This window comes from Ammospiza caudacuta, chromosome 9 (genome assembly GCF_027887145.1).
Source record: "Ammospiza caudacuta isolate bAmmCau1 chromosome 9, bAmmCau1.pri, whole genome shotgun sequence".
NCBI lineage: Eukaryota > Metazoa > Chordata > Aves > Passeriformes > Passerellidae > Ammospiza > Ammospiza caudacuta.
This window is the reverse complement of record NC_080601.1, coordinates 33,802,648-33,824,740: the sequence shown is the minus strand read 5'-3', so window position 1 is coordinate 33,824,740 and position 22,093 is coordinate 33,802,648. Positions and strand designations below refer to the sequence as shown.

General features: G+C 41.3%; 1 long non-coding RNA gene across 2 annotated transcripts in view; it reads right to left on the bottom strand.

Moving 5' to 3' along the window:
• Window positions 1–20,934, bottom strand: part of LOC131561545 (uncharacterized) — a 44,862-nt gene extending 23,928 nt beyond the window's left edge. The window contains exon 1 of one of the 2 annotated variants that reach the window (XR_009275079.1): window positions 20,893–20,934. This is a non-coding gene — a long non-coding RNA (uncharacterized LOC131561545). The remainder of the gene's footprint in view (window positions 1–20,892) is intronic. The other variant, XR_009275078.1, reaches the window with a different exon arrangement.
• Window positions 20,935–22,093: the final 1,159 nt, after the last annotated feature.

The following is a 22,093-nucleotide window of genomic DNA, read 5'->3' as shown; positions in this document are numbered from 1 at the left end:
CAATAGTAGGATTGCTAAATAGCAATAACATGCTTCAATTGGTTTTACATCAAATTTGAAGCAAAAAAGTCCAGTTAAATGAACATGAGGAAACATTATGATTTCATTAGCACAGCATCAAATACTCACTAAAGTTGGTGTGTCCTAATAAGGTAGATCAAAGAGGGGAGATGCAGATAGTTGAAGTATGTTGGCTTAAGTCACAAATATGTTCAACAAACAAAAAACACCAACATGGCAAAAAACCCAAATACCAACTGGTTTCATGCTGTCCACAGCATTTGTGGAAGTCAAAAGGGTCCCTGTGAGGTTTCACAGCTTATTCAGAAGAACAGTTCCAAACTCTGTGTTGCCTTTGAGGTGAAGTAAACTGTAAAATGAAGCCAAGTACCTTTTGTGATAACCCCATCCTTATTTCCCTTAGGGAGGCAATCAGAGATGCACAAGTTGCTCACACATCTGTGTGCTCCAGGTGCTGCCCTCAAGCTCTGCTCCCCTCCCAGGGACACCAACACCCAGCTCATGGGCTTGCCTTGTCATCGCTAACTAACAACATTTAACATTTTCTTCTACCCTGCTGCTTTCCTTTCAATTCATTTTTGCATTGGAGAGTGACTTTTGGCATCCTGCTTTTTCCTTCTTCATTTACAGATTTTGGAGAGATGGCAGGATTTCAAACTAGGATGTGTCTAAGGTCCAGCAAAAGCAATTAAATGGTAATAGGTGATTTTAAATACATATAGAGAGATTTGGCTTCGCCCCAGGTAAGACAAGTGATACTGCATAAAAAGCTGAAAAGTTGAAGTTTTCTGCCATTCAATTCCCATCTCATTGCATTCAAAAGGATTAATATTTCAACAAAATCCGCCGTGTTTAGACCCAATTTTGTGTAAACCGGTAACACAGGTTTTGGGAGAAACATTATCCTCAGAGGCCATTACACAGACTTTATCCAGTGGGAGCTGAGGAAATAATAGTTACTGCTGTGGAGGTTGTAATTCCAGTTATGAGCTACAGCACAGCAAGACCAAAGGGTAAAGCCTGACAGAGCAATAAAGCAAAATGAGTCCATTATCCCAAGAAAAAGCTCCCTAATTCCACCCAGATTCTAAACCAGCATTGTCACCATCAACAGCCTCAGGATTTATGCAGACATTTCCATCTCCAAAGCCCCTGATGTGCATTAAAGCAGTCAATGCCTGCAGAGCTCCTGTGAACAAACTTCATTATGGCCAGCACACCATCCTAAAAAAATAAAGGTATTTTTTTCCACAAGTTCACCTGCTGGCTGACCCAATTCTGGCTCCATTTAGACCAGAGTAAATGGTGTCACTACACTGTCATCGCACAGTCATAATCCCCTTCTCCATGGCACAGCCCCTTCCCAGCCCCCAGCACACACCACTAGCTGCACAAGAGGAAAAATTCCCTCCCCAGATAATTCTACAGGTTCTTGTGTACTATTGTCAGGAGAAATGCCTGACACACCCCATAAATCTGCACCAACAGGAACAGCCATGCTGTATAAGCAAGACAAGGGAAGAGTTACATCCCCACCTCTGAGAGAGCCAAGGCAGTGTTTTATTGTCACTGCTCCTGGCTCAGACTGGCAGTGAGGGAGGAGATGGAATATTTGTCTCTGAACCAAATGCACCAAGCAGAGCTGTGAGCCACAGGCACACACAGAGCCTGCCCCGAGGTGCAGCTGGGCTGCACTTCCTACCAGGGACATCAGAATCCATGGGCATTGCCCTGCAGGTGCATTACGTTATGAAAACATACAAAGGTGGGTCTGGGATTTTTTATGGCTTTTTTATGGCTTTTTTTTCAGTGCCAGCAGAAATACAGACCCTAGTTTGGGATCAGACTTCATGCCATATCAACTTCCCCAATTCCATACACATGGCAGGGTGTAGGGTCCTGCCTCTGCTCCTTTTAAAGCAGCACATCTGTGACTGTGTTCACAGGGGTCCAAGGGTGAGGGAAGAGACAAGGATTTATTTTATGAGATATATTACAATAAAACTATACTAAAAGAATAGAAGAAAGTATTTCATCAGCAGGCTGGCTAAGAATAGAAAAGGAATGATAATAAAGGCTTGTGTCTCAGAGTCCAAGCCAGCTGACTGTGATTGGCCATTAATTAGAAACAGCCACGTGAGACCAATCCCAGATGCACCTGTTGCATTCCACAGCAGCAGATAATCATTGTTTACATTTTGTTCCTGAGGCCTCTCAGCTTCTCAGGAATAAAAATCTTAAGGAAAGGATTTTTCATAAAAGATGTCTGTGGCACACATCCTTGATCCCTGCTCCTATTTGTAGCAGCATCATTTGTGTGTGTCCTTGGGCAAGCTGTGAACCAAAGGTTTGGAAGCTTCCCCTGCTTTGGGCTTTCATGGACACAGGACAGGAACATGTACAAACAGCTCTGCAAGCACAACAGGCCACAGCAGCTCTGCCAGAATCACATTCCCTGAACCTTTCTTTCCAGGGCATGGCATTGGTGCTTGGAGAACAGAGCACTGATGATGTAGGCTTTAAGGTGGCAAGGTCAGGCAGGAGGAGCAGGCCTGCCTCTAATTTGAGGTTTCAAGGGGGTTAGTGTCTCATTACAACAAGTTAAAATGGTTATTTTCTCCCCTTTCTTTTCAGCTGTTGTGTGGTGGGTTGACCTTGCCTGGCTGCTGGTGCCCATCAAGCTGGTCCATCACTTCCCTCCTCAGCAAGACAGAGAAAATAAGATGGAAAAAAGAGATAAAACCCTCATGAGTCAAGAGAAAGGCAGCTTAATAAAGCAAAACCAGTGCAGAGGAGCAAAGGAAAACAAAAGATTTATTCTCCACTCCCCAGCATCAGGCAATGTCTAGCCAATTCCCAGGAAGGAGGGCTGCAGTACCCACAGCAATCACTCCAGGAGACAAATGTTGTAATAATGAACACACACACACTCCCCTTCTCCCAGCTGCCATTGCTGAGCAGATATCCTGTGATCAGGCAGATCCTTGGGTCACTTTGGGCCAGCTGTCCTGCCTGTGTCCCCTCCAGGGTTTTGTCCAGCCCCAAGTGAGCAATTCTGACTCTGTGCTCCCAAACACTGGTGTGCTCTCAGCACCTCCCCAGCTCCCAGCACAGCACTGTGAGGGCTGCAGAGGGGAAAATGAACTCCTCTCAGGCAGATCTAATGTGTTCTCTTCAGCCAAAAGCCCATCCAGATCCCCAGGATGAGATAATGAGATGAGCACCAAGCCTGTCCTGAAGTTTGTCAAGACTTTTGTCTGGGAAGCAGAGTCCTGCCCAGGATTTGAAGCTTTGAGATCACAGTGCCTCAAAACAAAAACATTTCCAATTCAAACAGGCATTTGGGGCTGAAATTTGGTTTTGTCAGAAGAATTCAGAGCAGGTTCCCTCAGGACACAGTCAGTGCTCCCTCATTTCTCCTTTCCTCCTGATTCACTTTCATTCCTCCACAGCCTTTAATTCTTCAATTTTTTTCTGCTCTGGGGACAGCAGGCAAAGAGCATCTCAGGGCTGATTCCTTCCCTCTCTTCTTTTACACTGTGCAACCAAACCAACAGCAGCTTCAGGACCTTGTAAGACTGAAATAATAATTAACAAGACTGAAACCATTATTAACAGAAAGAACTGAACACCAAGGTAAGAGGCGGGAAGGATGAATGTTTAACCCTCCCTTTTTCCACCCAAAGACAAACAGATTGATTTTCAGGATTCATCCTCATAGTATTTCAAAGAGAAGCTTCATTAGTATGAGACATTGATCCAGCAGCAGCCCAAGATGTCTCTATTGTTTCAGTTCTGCTGGCTGAGCCACCTGGGTGCAAAAGCTTATTTCAAAGCTCTGTACTCAGAGGAAAGTCAATATTTGCTTTGCTTCTATAACTTCATATGAGCCTGTGCACTGAAGACAGGGGGAAAAAAAATAAAGCCCAAAATATTCACAGTGGGCTGCAAAGGATTAACCCCTTCTAAATTCAGGGGAGGAGGGTCAGAGCTTTAAGGATCTTTAAGGTTCCTTCAAACCCAAACCATTCTCTGGCTTTATGATTGATCTCAGGTGTTCCCATGAAGAAAACGGACATTTTCTGTCTAACTATAGTTAAAAAAAAAATCTATGTATTAATTAGCTCCAAACTCAGCTGACTTCCTACACACACACATACCAACATTATGGAATTCTAGCAGGCATCCTATAGTTGGTTTTTATAAGGATTATCTGATTAAGAACTTATATTCCAGAAAGAAAACTGCTAAGTCTGGTTTGAGCTGTAATACCTGCCATGATTGATGTCCTGCTGTGATTATTCAGAAAGTCCTCTGCCATGAAACAGATAAAACAATACATAATTACAATTCCTGTTCTGTCTGAAAGAAAGCTCCCCTCCAATCCCTCTCATGCAATCCAATTTGTTTCCCTTGCAGCTTTTGTTTTCTGCCCAAATATCCAAATTAATCATCTTCCTTCCAACTTAAAAAACATTATGAAAATCACCAAAAAGCAGAACCTGAGAAATTTTCCTGCTGGCATTTCGTTCTCAAGATAAATTTAGCAAGTCACAAAGTGAAAACCAAATCCACTCTGCTAAGCTTTGTGAAATGGGCTGCACAAAATATGCAGCAGCAAACCAGAATCACTGCAAATATTTATACCTATATTCTTCAGGAAAATGCAGTGTAGCTCTCAATTTCACCCACATTCATTAAACTTTTTCAAATGATGACAACTGGAGAACAAATTAAACTAAACTATGGCTTAAACTGAAACCAGCCAGCACCCTGACCCTGTATAGCTCACAAAGAACTCTCTAGTTTGGAATATTGTGGTTTGGAAAGTTTTTACTAACCCAAGAAGAAATTTCACTCTTAAATTGACACAGACTTTTGTTTTCCCACTGCACCAGGCTACAACAGAATAAATTTATGAAATTAATCTCTTTACTTACAAACAACAGCAAAATGAAACAGGAAAAGCTATCAGAAACTCCAAGTTTTATGCACATTGTTTCCAATCACTCAGGATTGAAAGGGAAATTAATTATGGGGCTTTTTCCTTCTGGATATGTTTGGGGGGGGGGGATTTTTTTTCTTTTTTTAGCAGTGTAATCATTGCTGTGTCTTTTCTGGATGTTTGTCTCAAAGGATGGCTGAAGATGAGCAGCATCTAAACCTCCATGCTGAGCAGCAGCACACCAGGAAGAAATGGAGTATTCAGGACATTAATATTCATCCATTAAATACGGATGGAAGGGGTGTCAAAATCAGCCTCTTACCTGCGGGTCAGGTTTGAGGCACTTGGCAGCACAATTTGGGAAACAAACTCTGCTGCAGCTTGGTGGGGACACAGAGACCTTCTGTCTCTCCCAGAGCCCATCTGGCATCTCCCACAAGCCCTGAATTCACTCACCCAACACAAACAAGTGAATAAGCCCTGTGTGCTTAATACTCCACAGAATTTCATCTTAAAGGGAGCTGGGGAAAAAAAAAATAGGAAGGAAGGAATCAGTCTGGCTATTTGTACAACAGACCGCACACTGTTTCCTCTTGGTCAGGGCTGATTCCATGCACTGATATTATTTGCATGCTTTGCTGATTGGCATTGGAAGAGAGACATTATCTCATAGAAATTAAAAACGAGCAAATGAATATGAGTATTTTATCACCATAAAACAGAATAAATTCCAGTGGTTTAATCAGATGAATACTATTATTCTGTCAGTCCCACCTCAGTGACTAAATACTGTTATTTGGGGGGAAATACATAGACAGCTTGGTCAGCAAGCCAGGATTCCTTTAAAAGAAAAAAAAACCCTAGATTTTATTTTTTCCTCCCTTTTCTGAGTGGTAAACAAATGAGCTGTGAATTCAGCTGCAGAAATAAACCTTGCTGATGTATGAGCTCACCTAATTTGAGGATGCATTTAGTCAGAGCTGTCTGACAGTCAGATCAGTGCCTTGATGCCCTCCTCACTCAATATTTAGGAGTGTTGAGACACAATATGTCATTAAAGGCCCCTTTCCAAATGCCATGATAGCTGCACCACAAGACTAAGGAACAAATTTTATTTATTAAAATCCTCAGCTGCTCAAACCAGATTTCTGTGTAAGAATCTTTTAAGGAATTGAAATTTCAGTCTTGGGACTCTCAAGAACAGCTTGTTTGAGAGGTTGTGCTCCTTCACAAGATTAAATCATCTCCAGAATCACAGATTAACACCCCACTAACCCTCCTGTGAGTCCTCTGGCACCTCTCAGCATCACCCAAAGACATGGGATTTACAGACATAATACTCACTTATTTCTCTTTAAAATTTGGGCTTTTTTAAACTCTACTGGCACAAGACTGGTCCATGCAGTTTTGTACAAGATGATTCTTAAAACACAAGTGCAGGAATCCTATCCCAGCTGTTCCCGAAGGTCAACCATCATAAAGAGCTGGATAAAGTCACGTTGTTATGCTCATAAAAGTGTAAAGACAAACTAAAGTAGAAGATCTGGTTAGGTATGAAAAAATTGTGGTTTTTTAACCCAACAAAAATGCAATAAATAATAAACAAATACAGGAAATATGTATTGAGCTGCATAAATAAGTAGTTGGGCTCAGGTTAGCAAATTCTTTATCACACACCATGCAAAAGGCATCTTAGCTGAGGTACCTGGCAGGTCTGAGGCAGTTTCATAGGTAAAATAACTCATTCCTCCAGTGTTAAAACTAATCTGTGCTTGTTGCTTATTTCTTTGTACCATTATAAAATTTCCCCTTGACTTACTCACATATCACCATCATTAAGTGATCACACTTAAAACATCAGAGAAAGAACACTCAACATCACAGCCAAAGCTCCTCTATGATATTTGTTATTTGCTATGCTACATCAACTATAATTTGAGTCACCATCATTCTTCTTCAACAAGGAGGCAATTTACTGACAGCAAATGAGCTGGGACTAACATGCTGGTAGTGCATATTTCCAAGTCATCAATATTGTTTCCTATGGTATAGAAAGCAAAAACCAAAAAAGAAACCCTCCCAAAAAAGCAAGCTCCACCCCAAACAAAACAAAACAAAAAAAAAAAAAAAAAACCAACAAAAAAAATAACCAAAATAAAACAAAAAAAAAAACCTCCCCAAAACCAAAAAATGACAAAAACCACCAAAAATTAGTTACTGGACTGTTATAATTCTCAGTTCAGAACTGGGTACATGAAAAGTCAGAATCCAAAGTGCTGGGCACAGCCTGGCATTGCCAGCACCCCTGGCTCTGCTTTGGGCTCACTGTTTATCACAGGCCAGTGTGAATTTAATGAGCCCCAGCCCGCCCACACCCCCCAGAAGAGGCCAGAGATCCTCAACAGGGTCAGATTTTCCCATTCTGCGTTGGCCCAACACAACTCTTATCACTTGGTTTCTAAAGTTCTTTTGCTCTTTCCTCTTAGCTTACAACTTCTAAAAAAAAAAAAAAAAAAAAAAAAAAAAAAAAAAGCTTCAAGGAGCTGAAACTCTAAATCTCACATTTCATGGAAAGCTGGCCAAGTATATAATTCAAATCTCCTTAGAAATCCCAGGCAATATGTCATTTGACTTCGTTTCCACAGCTCTGATCTATTTTCTGTTGCTTGAGTCCATCCTTTCCCGGAATTTCTGATGCAGCTGCAGGGAACTTGAGGAAAAGGAGTGGAGCTCTGGAGGGGTGAGTGGGCAAAGCTGCTGGGCAGGGTCTGGGGGCTCCTGCACCAAGGGGGGCAGGTTGGACAAACAAATACAAGATCGTGGTCTGTCAGACTGAGCCCTTTGCTGACCCAGAGAGGTGTTTTTAAAACTTCTATTCCATTTTCAGTGTCATGAGAAGGGTGAGACAATACTGATGTTATAATTCACGCCATCACAATCAGAAGGTAATTATTTCCTCATTACAATACATTATAAGTGTTTCTTGGCCTATCGGGTTTTGCCACACCATGCTGTAAATGCCTTAAAGCCAATCACCTAAAAATTACCACTTATGGGTCCTACTACAACACATCTTTCAAAATTCTGTTTCTCCAAAGTATTTAGTCTTATTTGCAAGGGCATCCTTTGAAATTTGTTTGTAACTCAATTTCTCTCTTAACCACATCTGTCCTATTCCATGGCATTTCTAAGTCGCCATTTGTTGTCTCAAGGTCTGCATACAGATGAGAACTTTCTATAAACCCACTTCCCACATTGGTCACATCTGATGACAGCTCAGCTCACCAGCTCCCTGTGAGCTCCTCGGGGTGAATTCCCAGCACACAGGGATGTCCCAGAGCTGTCCTGCTGCCCCAGATCCCCATTTCCCACAGCAGAAGCTCCAGAGCTGGGGGAGGCTTTGGGACCCCACTTGTGCTGCCTGCCTGGACCTGGGGCCACCACAACTCACACAAAGGCTCAAGTGCTACCATTTTCTGGCTCTGTCACATCCCCTCAGACTTTTTCCTAATGCACAGCTTGCCTGGGTTGTCTATAAATCCAAAGCCCTTTGGGGCAGATATTTTTCTAATTGCCTGTTTGTACTGGTAGAGGCCTCAGCTGGATTCTCCTGTGCCTAAAAATCATAATTCCAGGGCTGCCTTTTTCTGCCTCAAGCACTGTGTTTTTCTTTTAAGTCAGCGAGCATTTTAGAACATGGATCTGGAAATCTACATATTGCTTTATTACAAAAGTGTTTATGTTTTTAATTCTTCCTTCTCTCTGCATAATGAAATTACAAAGCAGGAATCTTTCATAATAAAATTTGATGTAGATATGCCTGGAAAATGAAACCAGAAGGCAGCAGTGATGGGAAAAGCTGCCATCAGTCACTGCAGGCAGACTGTTCCCCTTGACAGCAGTCAGACAGAGGTAGAAAACACAGTAATTTGATAAAAGCTGGAGTAGAAAACCAGGAAAAACATTATGATGCCAGTAACTGCATATTTAGCATCAGATCTGCCCTGCACATCAGGCTCCTGAGTGATGGTAACAGCAGAAACTGCAGTGAAGTCAGGCTGCAAATGCTTATTTAGGGCTGGATTGGGCTTGTTCTTAGTCCCACTGCCTGCAGAGAGCAAACCAGGGCTTTTCTGATACCCCCTTCCTTCCACAGCCCCCAGAAATAATCCAGGGGAGAGGCACAACCAGGTGAGGCTTCCCCCACCTCAATCCTGATGAGCTGAATTGGCAAGGGTCAGGTTTGCTCCACTGACTACAGTGATTTTAGAACTGGTGTTTCAGGCAGACAAGTTTCCTCCAAACATTAACTTCATTGAAGCCTTAAATGGATAAAATTCGTGGAATTGACACTAAATAAGCTTACAGAAACATCGGCATTCACCTCCTCAGCATTTATGGAGCAGGAGAGCTGAGGTGCCCTCCTCTCCCCTGTTCCACAAGGAGCATCTGAAGCAGCTCCTGCTCCAGCAGAACTCTTGGGTCAGAAGAGAAACCCTGGATTTTTTAAATAAATTTGCATTCGTTAACTCTTGCATAAGACTGCCCGCACCTTTTTTTTTAGAGACTGGGAGATGTGCAATGCAGCAAATTGCTCTAAAATTTCCCTAACTGGCTTCAAACACAAAAAATGCAGCCCAAATTTCTCTAGCTGGCTTCAAGCACAAAACCAAAACCTGCCTAAAAGCTTCACAGCCTTCTCTCATTAATGGAAGGGATAGAAATTTGAATTTTCTAATTTCAGCCCCAAGTTTGGGACTTATAAAAACCAAAGAAACTGTAATAAACCATGGTTTAGACAGACAAGAAGATTCTTGGAGTTTCCAGTTTTATTTGCAGGTTGTGGGGTTATTTCAAAATCAAAGGCTAAAGACTAATTTATATTTTTATAACAAATCAGAGAAAACACTAGCATAAAATACAGAGAAATTAAACACAAATTATTTTAAGGCAAACTCAAACTCTAGTGTTTTTAATTCTAAGTTACCCTAGTGAATAATGGCAAAGCCTACAAAAAGAAAGGCTCCATGTATAATCCTTTCAAGCAGAAGGATCCAAAAATCTAAGTATCAAACCAAAAAATATTTTGCTGCCATTTCTTGTGAATTCAGGCAGCCGAAAATCCTTTTATTGAAAGATAAAACACTCATAAAACAAATCTACAGACAAAAAAAGTCAGTCATAAGTTATGATTACACTTTCTTTCTCTCCAAGGATCTCTGCAACTCTTATTTTCAGACTTATCTCAGTGAAAGAAAAAAATATGTTGGGAAAGCACTGGGTTTTTTAGAAGAGAAAAATTGTTTTTATCATCAGTTATAAAAAAAAAAAAACAAGCTAAGGTTATAAGTAATCTCATAGGAGAGCACTCCTGAATCAAATGTGAAAGACAAAATATTCTTGTGGGAAAGTTATCCTGCACCAGGTCCTTCCAGTCCATTAAAGGCCATCAGTCACAACTTGCTAATTTGGGCAGCACCAACACATTGGTGTTGCCACAGGCAGAGCTGAACCTCTGATCTAGGAATGGAAATTGCCCCTCATGTCATGCTGCTGCAAGAATTTAATATTTAGCCACCCCTCATGAAAAAGTAGATTTCAATTAAAAAGAACAAAGGCTGTATTAAAAAGATATTTTTTCTTATTAAAGGGAAAAAACCCCTCATGTTTTATCTGATGTAAATATGGAACTGGGAAGTTCAGTGGTGTAAGCTGAGCTCTTTAAAATAAAACAATAAAAAAGTCAACTCAGCCACTCCATAAATAAATCTTTCAGACCTGATTTCAGTTGGAGCCAAGTAAAAGAAACCAACTAGAAAGATATTACAGGATATTTTGCTTCACAGTGGAAGTGAATTTGCATTTTACAGCTGTTTGTGTGTATTTGTGATACATTTAATACGCTGTGACCTTCAGAAGTAATAAAATTTGGGTTTTCATCCCATCAGAAGCTCTTTGGCATGCTGCAGGTTGCTGAGGCAGGCCATCACTCCAAAGTGGGAAGCAATAAAACTTGTTGGACTTATTTCCCTGAAGCACCCTGACTCCTGGCTGACACTTGGAGCAGTCCTAACTAATTATAATTGCTCCATAAAAACAAGACTTGGGCAAGAGTGACTTTTTAACAAAGCATTCTCTGAATGGGTTGGCAGAAATACATCAATTTCCCTTAACTCCTTGGAGATATCTCTAGGTGAAATCAGGTGAGTTAGCTCTAGTTTCTCTACTATAAAATTTCAAGAACATGGAACAATATTTCTGCTTACCTGCAAATCAAAACACAGGGCAGAATTGCCATTGCTTAAATCCATGAACAACAATCAGACTGGGCTGACAAAAGAAAAAATAACATTGCAAGTAGTGTTTCATGATAAATTTTTTTTTTATTGTATTTGTACCTTCTTGGCCTAGAGTGGTACTGCTAAGTTTCACGTGATTTAAATTACAGCCTTCTGGAATTTGCTGGATATTTACAGGTTATGAAGGTTTTCCACAGTGGGTGTAAAAGGCAGTGCCCTTCCAGCACAGAGCAGGCAGAGCAGAAAAGTTGATCACATTTATCAGAACAAGGCACAAGTGGTGGTTGAAGGAACAAATTATTCCTTAAATTTACTTTATTTATAAGGATTCCCTAGATAAGAAAATAGTTTCCACTCTTTCTTCATAAGATGCCAGGTGCAGCACATAAGAAGAGACAAGTGGTGATCGTGGGAGCAATCTGGCTGGATCAACAATGTAAAAAGACATTGATAAACTAGCCAGGGATAGAGCAACCAACTGCTTTGCTGGAAATTCCCCAATAAAACAAGGAACTAACTCAGTCTGCTCATCCCATCAGGCTCCTCAGTGGGAGCTGAAATCTCTCCCTGATAACTCAGCACCATGCTCCAAAGTGTGGCAATTATGCTTCCCACACAGCTATTTGGTTATTTACATCTATTTGTACAAAATCACAGCAAAAACTGAGCTGTGGTTCATGTTGTTTCAGCAGATAACTGAGTCTTCAGTTTGTACCACTTTTACCACAGTTAGATTACTTTTAAGTTCAAAATCCTTTGAAGAACTTCTCTTTAAAAGAATGGACAGTACTCCTTACAGGAATTGTTTTTCTCCCTTGTCATATCCTTGCCAGCTCTAATTTAATCAAGGGAACTTAACCTCTCCATAGAGGCAGAAATAGATTCATCTCTTTTACCCTGGTGGAATTTATCTCCAGTTTCTAACAACACATCCTCATTTTTTAAGCTGCAACCAGACACACTAGAACCTGCCAACTTCACTCAACAAACAAAAACTGGTGCTTCATGCAACAATCCTGAACAAGACAATTCACCAACAGATAAATTTCACACACACATTTTGCAGTAAGGTGGAAAAATAATAAAAGAAAGGCCTCACAAAACCAGGCCTGCTCTGTGAGATCAGTGCTGGCCTTGTCAAGCTGCCATGTGAAAGCAATCCTGGTGTGAACAGTTTGTTAGCACAGCAATCTATTCCTGGGTGAAAAACAACTTGCACCTGCATAAATATTAAATCTAACCCATGAAACCAGTGAAGAAAATATATAAACAATTTAAGAATAGAGGGATTTGATGGACAAGTAAAATATCTTTTATTAACCAATAAAGCAATTAGCAAAAAAGCTGCAAACCAGTTACAGTCACACACCAGGTCTTTAAAATTAGTTATGTGAATAAAAATTATATGTATAAAATTTTATGCATAAAAATCAGTTATGCTTTGATAATAATAATCAAAGAAGGCAACTTTGATTATTATTATCAGTGCAAAAGAATTTTCCTGCCTGTGACTGGACTATGTCCCTAGATCTTGACAACTTGTAGATGTAGGAGCACAGTCAATGTACATAAATATATAAATAGCTTGCATTGATTTCTGTTATAAAATTAGCTTTTTTGAAAATCTTGTGTCATAGATTCTATGCAATAAATTGTGAAATCTCTCTGGAAATGCTGTGTCATTTAATAGAGACTAAACACCCTCAGCTGTTCCTCATAAGATGTGTTTTCTAGACCTTTCCCCAGCTTCATCACCCTTCTCTGGACAGCTCCAGCTTTCTTGAAAGTCTTTGAAAAAACATCCTCCTAAAAACAAGCATCCTCCTTTTTAAAAATAGCAAATATCTCTATTAAAAAAAAAACTTAAAAACACTCCTGAGTCACCAACTGTACATTTCTGGTTAGTCAGAGAGCACAGCCTGGATTTCGTGCTCCTTTCTGTCAAATTTATGCCCACTGACAAAGCTCCAGGCAGGGCACAAAACCTTCCCATTCCAAAGTTAATCCATAAACATTCCTTTAAACAAAACTTCAACCCCCCCAAGCAAGTTCCCTCTGATCTGAGCTTTGTGCCAGGCAGGCACAGCATTTCTGATCCTCCAGCCCTGACTGCAAAGCCAGGTTTATCATATCATCAAGGCACAGCTCAGCTGCTGCTAAGCCTTCCCTCCATGCAGCTGTCTGAAGTCTGGCTGCTGATGAAAACATGGTTTGAGTTCCAATTTTTACCTCTTTGATCCCCATTTTGTCCAGAAATCAATTTTCAGCACTAAAACGCTCCCATCTCAGATGTGAGCTGCCTGAATAAGGCAGTAGATAGATCTGTAACCAATTTCAGATCTTTTGTTTTTTCCCCCCTCATGACCAGGCACATGAAATTTTAAAATAGGAAAGCAATAGTGACTGTTTTGTTCCAGGAGTTGCTTATACATTTGAATTTCCCAGAGGTCTGATGGATTATAGCAGATGCCAAGAGGAGGTTGAATAGTTTTATTCCTATAATCCACACTCATTCTTTTGTCACATTTTTGTTGGCAGCACTCCCCTAGTACATTATCCAGCCTCTACATTAATATTGCAAAGAAATCATTTCTACAGAGTCTAAACTTCTTTTTATTGCAATTTTTGCTTTATTTTACTTAGAGGAGAAGGTGTAAACTGTGACTCTGTCAGGATTAATTCATGGCAGGTTGCCCAGAGAGGGGCTGGATGCCCTGGGAGTGTCTGATACCCTGTCAGGTCCTGGCCTAGTTGAAGATGTCCCTGCTCATTGCAGGGGGTTGGATGAGGTGACTTTAAAGGTCCCTTTAAGCCAAAATATTTTGTGATTCCCACTCACTGAGCTGGAGACTCTCCTGATACCTCTGGTCATCTCATAGGTGTGATCTCCCAGCTCTGAATGCTCTCAGCCTTTCACAACCCTGTTGGGCCCAAATTTACTCTCCTCTGAGCCCAGGAGGCTCCATTTCAATCAATCCATGCACAACCACTCCTATTTCAGATATAAATTGTGTATTCAGTCTTTCTCCACACTGACAAAGGGATCTCAGTGTCAACCACAAGTTCCTTGGGTGCCCAAGCCAAGGCAATCCAATCAGAGGAGCACATTTCATCAGCAAAACCCAACAGCAGGCAAAGCTAATTAATCACTGTGAACACATTTTCTCTTTGTGACCATCTATGTGACTTTAAAAGCTCTATTTTCTATTTGGCTGCTGAATTCTCTCACACAACCTCAATGCCCATGCACAACCCTTCCAAGACTGATGACCTTCCAGTTTCTGTGACACATGACGTGCCCCTCCTTCAGCAGGAACTCTCCACTGCTCCAAGACTGGCATTAAAATACTGAGAAATGGCTTTTCACTGGGCAGGGGATGAATAATGAGGGTTCACAGGGGAGAAAATTAGCACAGCCCCAAAAGGACCTCAGAGAAGCTACAGATCCCCTTGGTTCCTGGAGAAGCCACTGAACTTCAGTACAAACTTTTCTACACCTGTAAGTGACTTACCAAGAATACATTGCTAACATTGAGTTATCAGTGAGTAATTAATCTGCATATCTCTGCCTTAATTCTGGAAACTATTCTATGGCACAAACCCTCATTTGTTAGAATCCAAAATGCAGGGAACTCTCAGAACCTTGGGCCTGTAAGCCAAAGCTTCGAACTAAACACAGGATTTGATCTGAGACCTTAGAAAAGGCTTCCAAACTCAGGTGCTAGAAGCAAAAAATGTGGATTTAGAGTTTAAAGCAGAGACATGTTTAGCTCAGTAAAGTTTAGAGTTTTAGAGTTTAAGATACAGCAAAAATAAAGTAGTAACAGAGGTAAACAAGGAGATAGAATGCAGCACTGTACATTTGTGTGTCATAACATAATTAACCAAAAAAGCTCACACTGCAGCATGGGTCCATAAGAAGAAATATTTCAGGATTGGGTCAAAAACATAAATGTCCTTGTTGGAAGTGTTTTATTGGTCAAGAACTCCTTAAAAGGTCTTGTAACTAAGAGTCTTGTGACCTTCTAAACCATGTGGTAAATATGTGAGCCAAACTGACCCTTCCTGTCTACATAGAAAAAAATAAGCCACATCATCAAAAACAACCAAGGTCCCATATCTAAATCATTCAAAATTCCTTCCAAAATTCCCCAGAAGTGAATTATCACACTCATTTCAAATATACAGCTGAGCCCTCCACAGCCAGTCTAATAACACACTCCCATTTTTAAGTCAGTCAGCAGTGGGTATTTGAAGTCTTGAAGGTCATATTGACACTCATTGCTGGATTTTCCTTAGCAAGAGAGAGACAAAAGGAACTGTGAACAAATAAAAAATACTGTGAACAAATGCTACAGTGGCCACTGGAGAGCAGAAACAGATGTTTGAGGGATTCCCTTCTCTCCTGCAGGTGTTTCTGGGTCAGAGCCCTGAATTACAGCTCTTTCTTTGCTCTCAGATGAGAGCAGCATCCCAGAGCATCCCCAAGGAGAAACTGGACCAGTGTGTTCTCTTTCTACCTCCTGGAAGGACAGAAGGATGTGCTGAAGGACATCATTTCAAGCGTCTCACATGAGTTTTGTTATTCAGAACCTGAGCTGAGCCATTCAGGGTCTCTCTGCAGAGCTGCACTGAAAGGGAACCTTTGGAAAAACCCCACTACCAGCTCAACACCTGTACAGACAAAGGGAGCTTGGAGTCATCAGAGGGAAATTGTACATAAATGCCATGGAGATTGGAGCAATATGTTTCTATTTGCATGCGTGTGCTTTATTTTTTTGAAACAAGAATCTACAGGGCAGAACAAATGCATCGTGCACCGAAGCCAGCTCAAAAACTGTCAGCAATTAGTTTTCTTCAATAGAAATGATGGGTTTTTCTGTGACAATGAAGCTCTGGGACTGTTCTGCCTCCCAGCAGATTGCAGTGCAGCTCATCTGTAAATTCCCCAAAGCACCAGGACGTCTGGCTGGGCATGGTGCTGCAATCAGGATGGGGAATGCTCTGAATGCCTGAGTCTACCTTCAGCCATCTGGAGTCCTTTATTAAATTATTTCTAGTGTTTATGCAGTCTCCTGCTAATTAATTTAAGAGATAAATTAGATTTCATAAAACTGGCATTCTTCAATTTAGTGACAACTTGAAAAAGACAAAGTAATAATTATATTGAGTATATTGATATAAAAATGCAAGGCTGTTAACACCAAACACACACCACCCACTGAGCAAGAGCTGCCATTTCTGATCATGGCTTTGCTGTGGAGACAGGAGAGGATCCAGTTTTGTCCACATTAGGAAGGGGTTCTGATGCAGAGCCGGGCACAAAGCAAGGTCCAGAGAAGAGCAAAACTGCCACCCCAACATCCCTTATCACACATGGCCTGCAGATACAGAGAACACAGAACCCTAATGGGGGCATGAACCAGCTGCTCCCATTTCCAGGAACACAATGAGATCACAAAGCTGCCTATGAGACCACAAAGAAGCTTTGAAACCCATTTATACCTGTGGGTTTAATGCTGCAGTCACCAGTGCCCCAAGTAAACCATGGAGATTTTGCATATTTGGGGCTGCTCTTTGTCCCAAAGTTCTGTAGGATTGTGGCTGGAGCAGTTGATAAACCAGGAACAGGTGTAGGGGTTTTAGGAGGTTTGTAATTGTCTATGATTTTTTTTTTATTTCTTTTTAACAGAAGCTTGAATTGCATTTAATCAGAGAAAGGGTGATGCACATAATTGCACCACAGCATGGATGTGCCATTATGGGCTATTTTTTTTCCCCCTTTTAATTTCAGTCAGCGATTTGAAGCATTAATAACCTTCCTAATTATTTCTAACGTAAGCACAGATGCTAATCTTACTTACATAAGAAGCTCCTCACATCACTGTTTCCCAGGGACCAAATAAAGTTCAGCAAATCCATCAGACTCTGCAGGGGAATTGGTGAATTTGCCTGGGAACATTTGATCATTTCCAAGTGCACCCCAGCTTCCACCACTGAGCCCTGTCTGAAGCAGTGCCCAAACTGCTCTGTTTGTTTCTTATTTGGAACTCTCATGGAAGACGATATTCCTCTGAGCAGTTTTGTTCCAAACCTCCATAAATATATTTACCAATAACTACCCAATCCTAAATTCCAACTAATTATGGACAATTAATTATCAATCAGTTGACATAAAACCTAGGACTAGACCCAGTCAAGTTCCCTGCACAGAATTGTATCACTACAAACTCGCTAAAGAATTTAGGTCATCTATTCTGCCATCAATTTCAATTTCTTCTTAATGAAAATAAACTTGCTCATTACAGCAAACATCCCAAGACCAACCCGTTATTAAATTATTTTCATATGGATACAGCTTGAGGAAAACCCGAATTTTATCGGGAATTGCCTCAGTCTCCACTGGTAAGCTACAAGAATTGAGATAACATTACTAAAAGGATTTCAAAAGATTTAATAAAAAGTCATTTAATAGCAGATAGGTGAGAGAATTAAAACCATCTACTAATTGCACAATTTATCTTGCAGTGCCTCCCATAGGGAAGAAGAACATCTGTAAGTAAAAATAATTAGATCTGTTTTTCAATAGACGAGAGTACAGTGAAATATTGGATACTCTCCTAGCAGAGCTCCAAGCTTAATTCCCCCTAAAACCACCAGAACATCACCTTGCAAAGGCAGAAAAGCCATTTGGGTAGGAAAAAAGATGCTTGCAGGCTATTGTTTGTTTTTCAAGATTGAATTTAATGAAGAAAACTCTCCCAATCCTTTATGAGGCTGCCTAAAAAAAAACCAACCAAACTTCTAATCTAACTTATTTCTGCCCTCAAACCTAATTTATAGTTTGGAGTTCCTCATGGGCTTTTATGGGTCTTTTTAAGGAAATAAACAAAGACTAAACACTAGCAATGCTAGGTTTATTTCAAGTTAACACTATGAAATATGCCTAAACACACACAGGTGATTGGAAAAGAAAATAAATACATGGGTCACTACTCAGATTCTTGTACAAAACCAGAACAGCCTAAAGAACATCCCTGAAAGCCACAATCCTGTGGCAGACTGGATCAGAGGCAATATTACCCAGAAGTCCAGAAGAACAGGATTAAACCTGTGGCAATTCTGAAAAATTAGTTTTATTTTTTACTTCCTACACATATAATCACACAACATTATAGTCACAGACACTTAAACACAGCAATTACAGAGCAATCATCTTCTCCACCTATTTATAAGTAGTTTAGGTTCCAGAAATCACAACTATAGTTTTGTTTGGGGTAATTTTCAGGCAAAACTAAAGAAAGGTAAGCAGAATGGAAACAATTCTTCAGAAATAGAAGAAATATCAGTTCAGAAGTGCCATAAGTGCTGTTCCAGATGTCCCAGACCAGGCAGATTTGTGTTGCAGTGCTCCATGGTGCAGAGCAGCTGCCAGTTTGTGTTAAAGCCGCCACTGCAGAGCACAGAACCCTTCCCTGTTCCCTCAGAACCACCCCATTTCCACCACAAACATGAGATAAAATATTGAGCCACAGCCAAAGCACATCCCAACAACACACTTTGCATTCTACTAGACTGATTCACCAGCAATCCTTTTCCTCTTCAATCTTTTTTTTATCCTCAATCATATTTACTCATTGTGGTAAATGCCAGACCTCATTCACTCATTGCCAGGTTTGTCTCAGGCACCCTCTGCAACATCCCAGGAGCTCCAGCAGCTCTGAGCTCCCTTGGATCTCTGCTGTGAGCACAGCCAGGGCTGGACCAGCTGCTCCTGGGAGCCCCTGTGACCCCCCCAGGGCTGCAGAGACTGAGACTGATCCAGGGCTCCTGGTCTGCAGCAGCACCTCTCACTGTGCTACACACAAACACAGCAAAAAACACCAAACAGCTTCCCAAAAGCTCAAAGGAAAGGGTAATCCAGGTGTATTAGGGTCCTCTTTTCACCCACTTCCATGAGGTGTTATGCAATTATCTGATTTCTGTGTCCAAGGGAAAAATAACATCTGAATTTTCTCTTGGTTTGTGGAAAGCTGCACTGGCATGAGCAACGTGCTTCAAACCATGAGCACACCAAGTTAAAAAGTGCAGTCTGTGGATCAACAGCTCATTAAAATACCAGTGTTTGCTACACCAAAAAAAAGGTCCAGAATGAGATTTTTGTTATCAACCACTGGCACTGAGCCAGATCTATGGAATCTTTAAGGTCCCTTCCAACACAAACCATTCTGTGATTCTGCAAGAAGGGAGGAATGGGCAGAGGGAAGGAGTTGTTTCTAAGCTGGTTAGGTGACAGCAGTGGCTGCACAGCCCCAGCACCACCTTGCCTTTACGCACCTGTGCCTTATTTTCATTTGCACAAGTTATAACCAGGTAAGACACAATCATTGTGTTCTTTTTAGCATTAAAACACATAAAGGACACTTGAAAAGCACAAGCAAAGCTTCAGATGAGAAGTTTCACTGCCAGGAAAAGTGCTGGTGATAGAACACTGGGGATGATCTGCTCAAACTCAGCCCTGGTGTGTGGGACAGACCCTCAGGGAAGTTAATACAGAGCCCAACAACTAAAGAAATTCATCACCCTCCCATCCCATGCCAGCTTTTTCCCTTAACACAATGCATAAGGAAGACCAAGGAAAATGGAGAAACCAAGGAATTGTTTTGACAAATGTTCCCCTCCAAGCCCTGTCAGCCTGGGGAAGCAGGTAACATTTCTCACAGACTCTGCAGCTTGCCAAACACCCAACATTTAACTGCCAGGCTGTAACCCAAGGGCACAGGCTCAGCAGCTGCAGGCTGGGATATACCTGAGCTGGGAACAGAAGTTGGAGCAGTTGAATCCATCCAGGAGCCCACCCTGAATCCATCAGCCCATCAGGAGCTCACCCTGTGCCCTGCTGCACCAACACCTTCCACTGTGGGAGCCAGGTGCCCATGGAGGACAGCACAGTGCACAGAACAGGGCAAAGGGCACAGAAAGAGGGGCTCAGAGGTGATTACAGGCTCCATCAGGCAGAGCAGGTCCCTCCCTCCCTGTCCCTGCCCTGTGACAAAAGGCAGCTGAGGCACACAGGGCATCCCAGTCCTGGGAACTGGTCACTCCAACTGGTTTATTGCCCTGGCCATAAATAGAGAACGAGCTTTTACTTCAGTTTTTAATTTGCTTATTGCTTCTCAGAAGCCTCACAAAGAGAAACAAGCTATAAGCCCATGTTTTCCAAAGCAGCTCAGTTCACAGGGCAAGAGAAAAGCAGAGAAACAGTGGAAAAAATAGCACAGCAAAATCCATGGAGATCCAAACTACACCTGAACTTCAGCTCCAGACCCATCCCTGCCTGGCCGTGCCATCAAGAAAGAGCCCAGGGTTTGTAACTGCAGAGTTATCTCCACTTTCCAAAGACAACAGAAAATTTAAGTGTAAAGTATTTATATACAATTTCTTGTTCAAAGTCACAAGCCCAAGTGCAGGAACCCAGCCTGTCCCAGGGACTGGCCAGCAGCAGCCCAACAAATGCTCTGACAACACCAACAAGGCAGAAACACCCCACCAGCTTCCCCAAAGCACTCAAAAAAAAAATTTTGTTTCATAAAATTGAGAAAATGAACAGATAAGACCAGCACTGACCTCTCCTGAGCTGAGCCATTCCTCATTCCTGCTCCTTCTATGCACACAGCCACCCTCTGCTTGTCTACAAGACTTTTATAGCAGCTGTGGTGGATCAGGGATAATTACTGATTAATAAATTTCACCTGGCCAGCAGATCAGGCACACCAGATAAGCACCAGCTGGGATGGGAGCTGTGCTCTGTTTCAGAGTTTGATTGTTTTTTATATTCCTGTGATTTGGCTTTTGTTTTGGGGGCTGGAACATCCTCTTATGTCAGATACCTCATCCCTTATAATTACAGGTTCTGAATGTTTGAATCAAATTTATTATATTTACCATTCCATTTCCTCTCAGAAATACTGGCCCTTACAGTGGAAATGAAACTCTGATGCCACAAACTGAAGGGTGACAGCACTGAGGCAGAAGCACCACTTTTTCACTTCATGAAATTCTAATGTTTTTCTCCATTTTGACCAATAAATAGGAGTTATTATTATTATATTGCTCAAAATAATAACTATTCACAGAGTCGTTGCTAGCACACATCATTGCCTTCTAAAACAGCCATTTCCTGAAAAAAAAAAAGAAAGAATAGCATCATTGCTGGAAAAGCAAGTTTTGAAAGAGTGACTGTGTTTGGCATAGCAGACACACTGTGCCTTTAATTTGGTTTTGACAACCCACAAACGAGTCTGTTCAAAAATGGAGCAGGCATGAAATGGATGGCGCTCTCTGGAATCAGAACTTGTAACAAAAGTGGCATTTAGGTTTCAATTTCTTCTGTCACACTGTGAGCCTTTCCAAGGGTCAATCAGTGAGAATTGGAATCGCTGGGAACAATTTCAGTGCAAGCCCAGGGCACACTCACCAAGGTGCAAGAGAGGGGAGAGTCTGTCCTGGAGCAAACAGCACTGGGGGGGAAATTATTCCCAGTTAAAAGGTTCATTATGGCTTTTGAAGCACTTCTGCAGTAATAGAAAAAACAATAAAAAAAGCTGAAGGCTTCCAGTAGGCTCTGCCTTTTTATTCAGTGAATCAAAATGGATCCCATTTCCTGCCTCTTGGAACAGAAAATTGTTTTTTGATATTTACTTTTTGGCACTAAACAGCTTTATAATTTTTGTCTTGTTTGGAAATAACTTTTTAGCAATTTTGTTGAACAGCAGAAGAAAAATAATTAAAAATTACTTTATATGAAAAAATTAATTCCGTACAAAAT